This window comes from Talpa occidentalis, unplaced genomic scaffold (assembly GCF_014898055.3).
Source record: "Talpa occidentalis isolate TD23 unplaced genomic scaffold, MPIMG_talOcc4v2.1 talOcc4.3, whole genome shotgun sequence".
Lineage (NCBI taxonomy): Eukaryota > Metazoa > Chordata > Mammalia > Eulipotyphla > Talpidae > Talpa > Talpa occidentalis.
In genome coordinates this window covers 25,863,408-25,874,863 of record NW_023603184.1, presented here as the reverse complement: position 1 = coordinate 25,874,863, position 11,456 = coordinate 25,863,408, and the positions used below count along the sequence as shown (strand labels likewise).

The 11,456-nt window shown below is 41.3% G+C and overlaps 1 pseudogene; it reads right to left on the bottom strand.

The window, feature by feature from the left end:
• Positions 1-1,706: 1,706 nt before the first annotated feature.
• Positions 1,707-3,471, bottom strand: LOC119254934 (annexin A2-like; annotated as a pseudogene).
• Between the last annotated feature and the right edge of the window lie 7,985 nt (positions 3,472-11,456).

The window sequence follows — 11,456 nt, the reverse complement described above, 5'->3', positions numbered from 1 at the left end:
CGAACCAAAGCTGCAGAGGCTGCAGGCAGCTTCGCAGCCCCAGCACTCAACCGCTGCACCACCAGGGGAGGCCCAAGAACCACACTTTTAACAGGATCTGCCATCTTGAAAAATAATCTTTGGAATTTTACCCTTATACCATAAGGTGACCTCTTCCATGAGGAAATCTTCTGTAGATGTAAAGACATAAATTTTCAATATCTTTAAATTTATTGACTCCTCTGCCTCATAGCTAACCAGGTACTCTTTGAGGTTAGGACCTTGCTGCTGAGAGGGAAGGTTGATGAGGTTCAGAGGGGTAAAGCAACTAGAAGTCTCCAGGAGCTGGAAGGGGCTGCTGGAATGACAGAGGGTGGTCAGAGATGTGCAACTTTAGGATTGCAGTTTTTGGTGTCTGGTGCTCTTCAATGTAGTGGTGAATGGATGGATATTAAACTTTATGTTTTTTTTGAAAGATTTATTTTAATTATTTATTTATGCATGCATACATACAAGAACTGAAGTATAGACCAGAGGTGGGGGGAGGGAGGGGCTGGGATTGAGAGGATTCACCATAGACAGAATGGGGAGCAGAATAGGCAAATCTACTGAAATACACTGCTGAGGGGAGTGCGAGATACAGGAGAGGTCTGCTGAGCCATGTGGGTTAGCTCCCTGCCTGGGGATCAAACTCAGGCCACAGTGGCTTGTGATAGCTTGATAGCTCTGAGACTTTAACCCCTGCACCGCCAGAGAAGCCCTGGATCTGAAGCTTTATAAGAAGGTCCTGAGCAGAGTGGAGCCCAATGTCTTCAACTTTCTGCTTTGAAAAAAAAAAAAAAAAGAAGAAGGGCTTTTGAAAAGTTCTGAACATGACTTCTGAAACCTGAGTGAGATAGTCATGACAGGGATCAAAGTAGTAAAAGAAACTATTCCAGTGTTTTTGTTTGTTTTAAGTAAAGAAAGGGTTAAATGAATAAATACACCTTTACAGGTTGTATATTGTAGCTTTAAAAATTGACCAGATGTTTTACTTTAGTTTTATTTAGTTTATTAGGGGTACATTCCATTAGAATGTGTGACATTTTAGATTTGGTTTTAAGCAACTATATTCCAGATATAAGCAGAAAATACTTAACATAGGGAATTTTAGGTGTTTACAAATGAAAATTGGAGGGCCAGTCTTTAGACTAAGCATCCAAAAAGGACTCCTAGCAATTTCCAAATCTGGCAGTAGTTGTATTCAAGAACTTACACTATAGTTGATCTAGGGATCAGAAGGACAGGAATTAAACCTCCACAGCAGTTGTTGCTGCTTCGTAGAGGCCTGAAGAATAAGCCTGATATTTTTGTTACTTCAATGCCATCATATTGTCCTCAAGGCTGGAGATGAACCACCTGCATCTCTATAATGCTACATGCCCCGAGACCACAGAAGCAGGAAAATGGCCTCTTTCTCTCTGCCAATCAAATTTCTTGCAAGTGCAACAAATTTATTCACATTACAGATTTCTCTTCCAACTCCTTGGAATGTTCATTTCTTTGTAAGGAGAGACTAGACAGGGAAAGGCAGGCAATGCTAAAATAGGCTACTAAGATAAGAATGGAGGCAATGCCAAGGTCATCTTCACAGGGAGGAGCACAGGGGCTGTTAGAGTAAGCTGATTTCTTAACTGTTATCTGGAAGCCTAGAGCTCCACTCTTGGATGCATGAGGTGCCTCGAGCTTCAGTCATCCCCACTGCACAGGTACACTAGCGCCTTCTGGTAGTGACCATTAGTATCTTGCTGGATGTAGGAGTAGAGGGTCTTGAAGTAGTTTTTCTTGAATTCAGACCTGAATTTCAACATGTTCACTGGGGGAGACCAGGATTCTAATCAGAACCTTATTGCAAGGTGCCTTTCCTTCAAGGCATTCTACAGTTGGCTAGCAAATATATTGGGGCTTGTTCTTAATACATTGGACCAATTTCAGGAAAACATTTTCCAGGTGTCCTTTGACCTCCTTTCTGATGTTCTCCTCCATGTCATAAGGGTTGTAGCTCTTGCACTTTTCGAATACTTCCTGGAGTTGACACACGTTCCAATCAGTCATGATACTGATCCACTTGGGGACATCAGTTCCTTTTCTCTTCACTCCAGCATCATAGAGATCCTGGGCTTCTAGGTCAATCAATTCATAATCAATGACAGAGCCCTCCTCTGCCCTGCTACCCTTTGCAAAGGTAACCATCAGCTTGTGGGAGTCACAAGAAATGTCGAAATAATGTTCTTCTCCAAATCTGTCTTGTACATATCCTTGAAGGTCCTTGTTTGTCCTCTACCAAATGATCTTGATGAGGGACTCCTCATCCGTTCCCAGTCTCTTCATGGAGACTTTCAGCTCCAAAGCATCATACTGAGCAAGTGTTTTCTAGAGACCTCAAATCACCATCTCCAGGTGGCGAAACTAGGCTAACTTGAATGCTGAAGCAAGTTCCTGTTTGGTTTTTCTCTGGTAGGTGAAGGCAATATCCTGTCTTTATAATGAACAAACAAACACTTTGACTGACCCATATGCACTTGGTGTAATGTGATGACCCTCCAAGCTGAGCTTGCACAGAATTTCATAAACAGCTGGGTAGATGCAGAGAGCTGTGAAAGTCTCTTGATCAGGTCATTTTTTGGCTTGTTATAGTGTTTTTATCTTCTATTTAATGAATTGTTTAAGAAAAAAATAAATTATTAGCTTGAATTTTTTGTCCATCTTTGTATTATGCAGTGCTGGTTTTAAATGCAAATATAATAACATTTAACTTGCTTATGAACTCAACAAAATTATACAATTCTGCTTTGAAGGTCCCATATGCCCTTGTATTTCATTCTTAGAAGAACAGTGAAAATGTTGCAAATAAGTAACTCAACTCTCTGATTTCACTTCTTGATGTGCACATATTCTACCAGCATTCTTTACCTTGAACTTAGTGATTAGTCAGGAAGAACTGAAAGGAAAGGAACTACAGGTTTCCCTGTTATTCCCTTTCCTTTTATGACATTATTTTTAGCAAGTGATTGGTTACTATAGGGAAATCACCTAAATAAGAATGTGATAGGGTTCCTTAGCCATTTGCCTTCTTTCTTCATTAAAATCATTTTTTAAAAAAAGATTTATTTATTTGTGCATACAAGTACTGGGATACAGGTCAGAGGTGCGGGGTGGGGGTGAGAGGATTCACCAGAGACAGAGTGGGGAGCAGAACAGACAGATTGAGTGAAATACACTGCTGAGGGATGTGGCCGGTGAGACAGGAGAGGTCTGCTGCGTTGTGTGGGTCAGCTTCCTGGCCTGCTGGGGATTGAACTCGTGCTGCAGAGGCTGCGGATAATTTCACAGTACTGTGCTTAACCCCTTACACCACCAGGGAAGCCCTTTCTTCATTAGAATCATATTCTGGGTTGACTGGAAAGCATTTGTCAGGATTTTCAGCACGTCGGCATATACTTTTGTATTCATAACATGCTTAACTGAGTCTCGCTGAACTACCAAGCAATACAGGTCTACCAGAATTCTTGCTCTGAAGGGGACTAATGCAGCAAGGAACAGCTGTCATGCATATTGCGCATATAAATCTGCCCATGTGCATGTTCCTTTGTCCCATCAGACTTAACAAGACACAAGTTCAAAAATTAAGAATTTAATATGGCAGCAGTAGGGCATTAAACCAAGTGTATGGCCCTTCTGAGTACAGAGCCCTGTGTATGGGTGGAACACCCATGAAGCTGGCCCTGGATATAACAAGTAGATAGTAATGGATATTGAATGTCAACTACCATATACAGTGTAGGACACTTGTGAACAGATGCATTAGGATGACTGAAGCAGTGGAACAGAAAGAAACCATGTATATGAGAGATAATCGATGTTGACTTCCTAGTTCTTCAAGACCCACTTACACTTCCTCTGTCCCTGTTTACCAGCACTGAATTGTGCAATATGAAGAAAACGAGCTCTTTTTTTTCTTTAAAGATGTATTTATTTATGCATACAAGAACTGGGGTACAGGCCAGAGGTGGGGTGGGTGAGAGGATTCACCAGAGACAGAGTGGGGAGCAGAACAGGCAGCTCTACTGAAATACACCACTGAGGGGAGCAGCAGGCGAGACAAGGGAGGTCTGCTGTGCCATGTGGGTCACCTCCCTGGCTGGGGATCAAACTCATGCTGCAGTGGCGGCGGATAGTTTCATAGGTTGTGTCTTAACCCCTTGAGCCACCAGGGAGGCCCCCAAATGAGCTCTTTTGTTAGTTCATATTGTACTTTTTGGTGACTAGAAAAAGGTACCTCTTTCTTAAGATATTTTGGTGCCATCTGTTGGAAAACTCTCATAATAACTATATAAATAGTGACAACAATGAAAGGTATCTATGTATTGGGCAATGCTCATTTGGTATAAATGTGAATGGCAGCTGTGCCTATCACCCCCAAGGTTTCAGGGGGCCAGAGGCACAGGTTTTGATAACTTACAACTTGAACTTAAGCAAACTTAGTGGACAGAAGGTAGGAGTTAAGGCAGCTCAGTCACACCCCTGAATCCTAGTATCAGAAGCCATCAGATGAGATTTAAAACCAGAAGCAACTCACTTTATATTGCCTTGCCCCTTGAAGCCCCTGAAGATTGTTGTTGTGGGGACTTTTGGTCAGTTCCACCATTTCAAAGTCTACTGGAAGGAATGATATTTTTATATAAGAGAAGTCCACACAGGTCAACAAAAATATCCTTCTTTTGCTTTTTACTGAAATTATATTAATTCTTTGTGGTCCACATATCTTGTGCTAATTAAAAGTCTGAAAATCAGAGCAATGCATCTTTTATTAACAGAAAAAAAAAGAGAAAATTGATTATAAAAGCAATTTGTGTCAGAGATGTCTTTCTAATCATAATGTCCCTGAGATGGAAAAATGATTAAGGGACTCTTAACAATGCAGCTATCTGAAACCCTGCTCACGGCCAGGCCTTTCTTTGTGGATGGAGAAAGCAAAACATTTGAGAAAGTGCAGAAGCTGCCTGAGGTCACATCACTTGAGTACAGCAGCTCCTCAAATAATGTCACTTGCTTCAACATTATTTGGTTACAACGGGGATGAGAAAATACCAATTCCAGATAATAGTGAAAAAAACCATGTTATTTGAGAAACTGTTTTCTTTCTTTTTTTTTTTTTAAAGATTTATTTATTTATGCAAACAAGAACTGGGGTACAGGCCAGAGGTGTGGGGGGTGAGAGGATTCACCAGAAACAGAGTGGGGAACAGAACAGGCAGACTGACTGAAATACATCGCTGAGGGGAGCAGTGGGCGAGTCAGGAGAGGTCTGCTGCACCATGTGGGTTGCTCCCTGGCCAGGGATTGAGCTCATGCTGCAGTGGCTGCAGACAGCTTCATTGGTTGCATCTTAATCCCTTGGGCCACCAGGGAGGCCCACAAACTGTTTTCCTTCTGTGTCATTTGGCTTAAAGTCACAGTTTTCAAGAACCTATTGACAATGTTCAGTGAGGACTTAATGTGAATGACAGTTAGGGTTCTGACTCAGGTTTCTTGGCCCCTGAGGCAGACTCCTTTTCCCCCAGAAATAGATAACTACTTTTTCCCCCTTCTCTTCTTTTTCTTCTTGAAATCTCATTAAACTTTTCAGACCAAAAAAGTCATTAACATTTGCTAAAAGGTTACTGAATATTATAAATATATCCAGCATTTGATAACAAGCATTAATAATTTGTATGAATGCTTTATACTTACTAGTGACCCAGTAACATCTCTTCTTTCCCACAGAGTACGTGAAATTCAACAACAGGGCATTTCCTTACGTACGGATAAAGACGAAGTGTTACCCAATTAGAATCTAGGACCAATGGTCTGACCTTTAGAAATTCAGTTTATTTTGATTACAGTTAATTCTTCTTTTCTTTTTTTTTTTTTAAAGATTTATTTATTTATTTATACAAGCACTGGGTACAGTCAGAAGCACGGGAGGGTGAGAGAATTCACCAGAGCCAGAGCGGGGAGCAGAGCAGGCAGAAGGACCGAAGTACACTGCTGAGGGGAGCAGCGGGTGGCAGGAGAGGTCTGCAGCCATGTGGGACCCTCCTCTGGTGGCCGGGGAGCAGCCGGGGATCGAACCGGCACTGCAGAGGCTGCGGGCAGCTTCGCAACCCAGCGCTCAACCGCTGCGTCACCGGGGAGGCCCTACAGTTAATTCTTGATAAGTTAAAAAGTTCTGTGCTGTTTGAATTCTTTCAGATTTGTTATTATAAATGGATTATGAAATGAATCATTTCAGTAATTAAATGTCATTCATTTTCCTCCATGTAATAATTCTTGTATGTTTTTCTCTGTCATACCAAAAGCAGATTGATATAATCTAGAAAATTGATAGGATGACTTTGTATGACAACAGGAAAAATATAACAAAATATTCAATTATCAATGCATAGATTTTTTTTACATTTTTTAAAATTAAAATTTATAAAAAGTAAAACTCACTGTTTCAGCGTATAGTTCTATAAGTTTTGACAAACGTTAACAATTGTGTAGCTACTACCACAATCAAAATACAAAACAATTCCATCACCCCCTCCCTCCAAAATATCTTTGGGACTTTAGCCATAGTTAAATATAACTTTCATTTGGGAGCTGATCCAAGGGCCTTTCACTTCCCCTCACTAGACAATCTGGACTTTCCCAAGAAACTCTTGGCCCCTGAGTTGATGGGAACAGCAAGGACACTGTGTTCACAGTCTACAGGAGAGGGCAAGTTTGCAGGCACATATAAGGTCATTCACTCAGACCCTCAAAAAGCTCTCAATCTACGGGGACAGAAATCAACAGTGATTCACTCCTGGCTTTACCTCTCATTATCTGGTGTATGTGCTCTGCCCTATCTCTTTAGCTACACAACACACAATACTTATACAAAATTCACACATATAATTTTTTATACATGCAAGTGTATAGATAGGCATTAATACCTATTTAAGTGCATACATATACAGATCACCCCAATACAAATGCTCATGCACTACTTTTGGGAGATTTGCATCACTTGTGGGCATTATTGGCAATTTGCAACTCTTGTTGCTCAGTTTCACACTTCCCTATGCCATGAGGCATCAGATGTTGCTTGACTGGTGCTTCTTTGTTGCTAGGGGTGATGGTGACTGAAAGGTGATGTCTTTTACATAGATGGATCATTGTGCAGAGAAAACTGGCTTCCAGAGCTACAAGTGAGTATGTCACTCCATTCCTGGTTGTATTTATGTTTCTAGTCTTAAGGAAGCCTGCATCATGAAGTTTACATCTTTTTGTATGACCAGTGGATTCATTTCAGGTTGCATATGGTGAACTTTTCATTGAGTGCTGAAGAGGAAGGGTTTGAGTATCTTTGGTTTCATCAGCTGATGTTTCTTGAATGCTATACTGTGAACTGGGGAGGGGCTGGTTCTGCTTGGGTGGAGTCAGGTTGCTAGTCTCACTGGTGGAAGTCTCCTACTAGCACAGGAACACCTCAGAGGTACTGCAGATTTGCTTCCAGACTACCAAATAAAACAGCAATAAAGTGGGCTGCACAATTTTTTAAAATCTCCCACTGCATATAAAAATTACATTTACACTTTACTGTAGTCTGTTAAGTGTTCAATAGCATTATGTCTAAGAAAGTACATATGCTAATTACACTTTATTGCTTAAAAATATTAACTATTGGGCCTCCCCTGGTAGCACAGAGGTTGAGCGCTGGGCAGCGAAGCTGCCCGCAGCCTCTGCAGCACCGGTTTGATCCCCAGCCGCCAGGGAGGGTCCCACATGGCGCGCAGACCTCTCCTGCCGCCTTCTCCCCTCAGCAGTGTATTCCGTCACTCTGCCTGTTCTGTTCCCCACTCTGGCTCTGGTGAATTCTCTCACCCTCCCATGCTTCCTGACTGTACCCAGTGCTTGTATAAATAAATAAGTAAATCTTAAAAAAAATATATTAACTATTATCTGAGCCTTCAGTAAGTCATAATTTTTGGCTGGTGGAGCATCTTCTCTTCATGGTGATGGCTGCTGACTGATTAGGATAGTGGTTGGGGTAGCTGGAAAATTTCTTAAAATAAGACAATAAAGTTTACTACATCAGTGGACTCTTTCACAAAAGATTTCTCTACTGTTAGATAGTGTTTTATCTACAGTTTGAACTTCTTTCAATTTTAAAGTAAATCCTCTCAAAACCTGGGGCTTCCCTGTTGGTGCAAGTGGTTAAGACGCAACCTGTGAAACTATCCACAGCCACTACAGCACGAGTTCGAGCCCCAGCCAGGGAGCTACCCACATGGCATAGCAGACCTCTTCTGCCTTGCCCACTGCTCCCCTCAGAAGTGTATTTCAATATATCTGCCTGTTCTGCTCCCTACTCTGTCTCTGGTGAATTCTTTCACCCCCCACACCTCTGGCCTGTACCCCAGTTCTTGTATGTATAAATAAAGAAATCTTAAAAAAATCCTCTCAATACCTGTCACTACTTTATCAGCTAGTTTATATAATATTCTTAATACTTTATTGTCATTTTAACAATATTCCCATAATCTTCAATAGGGGTAGATTCCATTTCAATAGTAGATTCCCTTTCTTTAAGAACCAATTTCTCATCAAGTTTGAGCATGAGATTACAGCAATTTAATCACTTTCAACTCCATTTTTCCTTGCATTTCTTTTGCTAATTTTACATCTGCAGTTAGTGACACCACTGGAGTCTTGAATCCCTGAAAGTCATCCATGAGGGTTGGAATCAATGTCATATGAACTCTTATTAATGTTGATATTTTTACTTCCTCTCATGAAGCATGAAAGTTTTTAGTAGTATCTGGAATGGTGAATCTTTTTCTGGAGGTTTTCAATTGACTTTGCTGAGATTTATCAGAGGAATAACTATGTATGGCAGTTATATCCTTATGAAACAAATTTCTTAAGTAATAGGACTTCAAAATCAGGTGTATTGTCAACAAGCAGTCACATTTCAAAAGGAATTTTTTTGAGCTGTGGGTCTAAATCCTGGGCTTAATATATTCAATAAACCGTGTTGTAAACACTTGTATTATCACCCAGATTTTATTGTTCCATTTTAGAGCATAGGCAGAGAGTAGAATTAACATAATTCTGAAGGACCCTAGGACTTTCAGAATGGTAAATATGTATTGGCTTCAACTTAAAGCCACAAGCTTCATTAACCCCTGACGAGAGTCAGCCTGTCCCTGTGAAGCCTTGAAACTAGATATTGACTTCTCTGTACTTCTAGAAGGCATTTTCCAGTCAAAGACTGTTTCACGTACATTGAAAATCTGTTATTTAGTATAGCCACCTCCATCAGTTGTCTTAACTAAATCTTCTGGATCACTTGCTGCAACTTCTACCTCAGCACTTGCTTCTTTATCTTGCATTTTTATGTTAGAGAAATTTCCTTACATCTTATGATCCAATTTTTATAATACAGAGGTTTCCTTAAATCTCATGTACTAAACTCTGCTGGCTTCCTTTTTCTCTGCAGTTTCCTTTCCTCGCTCAGCTTTCATAGAATTGAAGAGAGTTAGGGACTAGCTCTGGATTAAATTTAATGCAAAACATAAAATTTGGGGCCTTCCCTGGTGGCGCAGGCTCTTGAGCGCCGTGCTGTGAAGCTGTCCACAGCCTCTGCAGTGCCGGTTTGATCCCGGCTGGCCAGCTGGCGAGGGTCCCACGTGGCGCAGCAGACCTCTCCTGTCTCGCCCGCTGCTCCCCTCGGCAGCGTATTTCGTCAGTCTGCCTGTTCTGTTTCCCACTCTGTCTCTGGTGAATCCTCTCACCCTCCTGCACATCTGGTTTGTACCCTGGTTCTTGTATAAAATAAAAATAAATAAATCTTTTTAAAAAACCATAAAATTTGTCATCTTAACTATATGTACAGTTCAATGGCATTGAATACATTCATAATATGTAACAATTATCACCATCCATTTCCAGATCTGTTATCACCTTGCAAAACGGAATCTCATGTAAGTGGACTCATAATTATATGTGTCTGGCTTATTTCATTTAGCATAATGTTCTTAAGATTCTTCCATGTTGTGGCATATGCCAAAATTTCTTTCCTTTTTAAGGCCAAATAATATTCCTTTATATATATATGTATATGCATAATACATTTGGCTTATCCATTTCATTCATCAATGAACACTATGGTTGTTTCCATGTTTTAGTTATTACATATACAGTTTTGCTCCTTGCTTTTTATATTACAATACATCTTGGATATTTTCTTTGTATCAGTACATGAGTCTCCTTTTTTTTTTAATCTTTTTTCCCTTGTTTTATTTTACAGATGCATTCTTTTTCTTTTCTTTTTTTTTTTTTTTTAAAGATTTATTTATTTATACAAGCACTGGGTACAGTCAGAAGCATGGGAGGGTGAGAGAATTCACCAGAGCCAGAGCGGGGAGCAGAGCAGGCAGAAGGACCGAAGGACACTGCTGAGGGGAGTAGCGGGCGGCAGGAGAGGTCTGCGCGCCATGTGGGACCCTCCTCAGGTGGCCGGGGAGCAGCCGGGGATCAAACCGGCGCTGCAGAGGCTGCGGGCAGCTTTGCAACCCAGCGCTCAACCGCTGCGCCACCAGGGAGCCCCAGATGCATTCTTTTTCAATGTTTGCACAGACTATAAATTCTTTAACCTGTCCCTTATATTTAGTTCATTTCCCAACTGAACTAATTTTTAAAATTTTTTGCTTTTACTTACAACACTGCACTGCAAATATAATTTTTTCAGTTAGTTTTGAGCCAAGATATACTAATGACCTCATTCCAGCTTTCAAAGAAGGGTTTGGCTCTGCTCTTAGAGATTTATTTATTTATTTATACAAGAACCAGCGTACAGGCCAGATGTGCGGGAGGGTGAGAGGATTCACCAGAGACAGAGCGGGCAACAAAACAGGCAGACTGACGAAATACACTGCTGAGGGGAGCAGCGGGTGCGGCAGGAGAGGTCTGCGTGCCATGTGGGACCCTCTCCGCTGGGCAGTTGGGATCAAAATGGTGCTGCAGAGGCTGCGGACAGCTTCACAGTGCAGAGCTCCACTGCCTGTGCCACCAGGGGAGGCACTGGCTCTGCTCTTAGGCTAATTTAATATGAACATATCCTCTCCCCCTTTTACTTTGATGCTGTTTTTGCAAGGTACAGCTTGCAAGGTATAGCCTTTTTGTTCTATTCCTCCAGGGCAGAACCAATACAAAGGCAAGTAATCTGGTATTCCTTCAAACTGGTATTTTTAAAATATTTGTTGAGGGGCCTCCCTAGTCGTGCAAAGGGTTAAGTCTTAGCACTCTCAAGCTATCACCAGCCACTGCAACATGAGTTTGATCCCTGGCCAGGGAGCTAACCCACGTGGTGCAGCAGACCTTTCCTGTCCCGCCTGCTGCTCCTCTCAGCAGTGTATTTTAGTAGA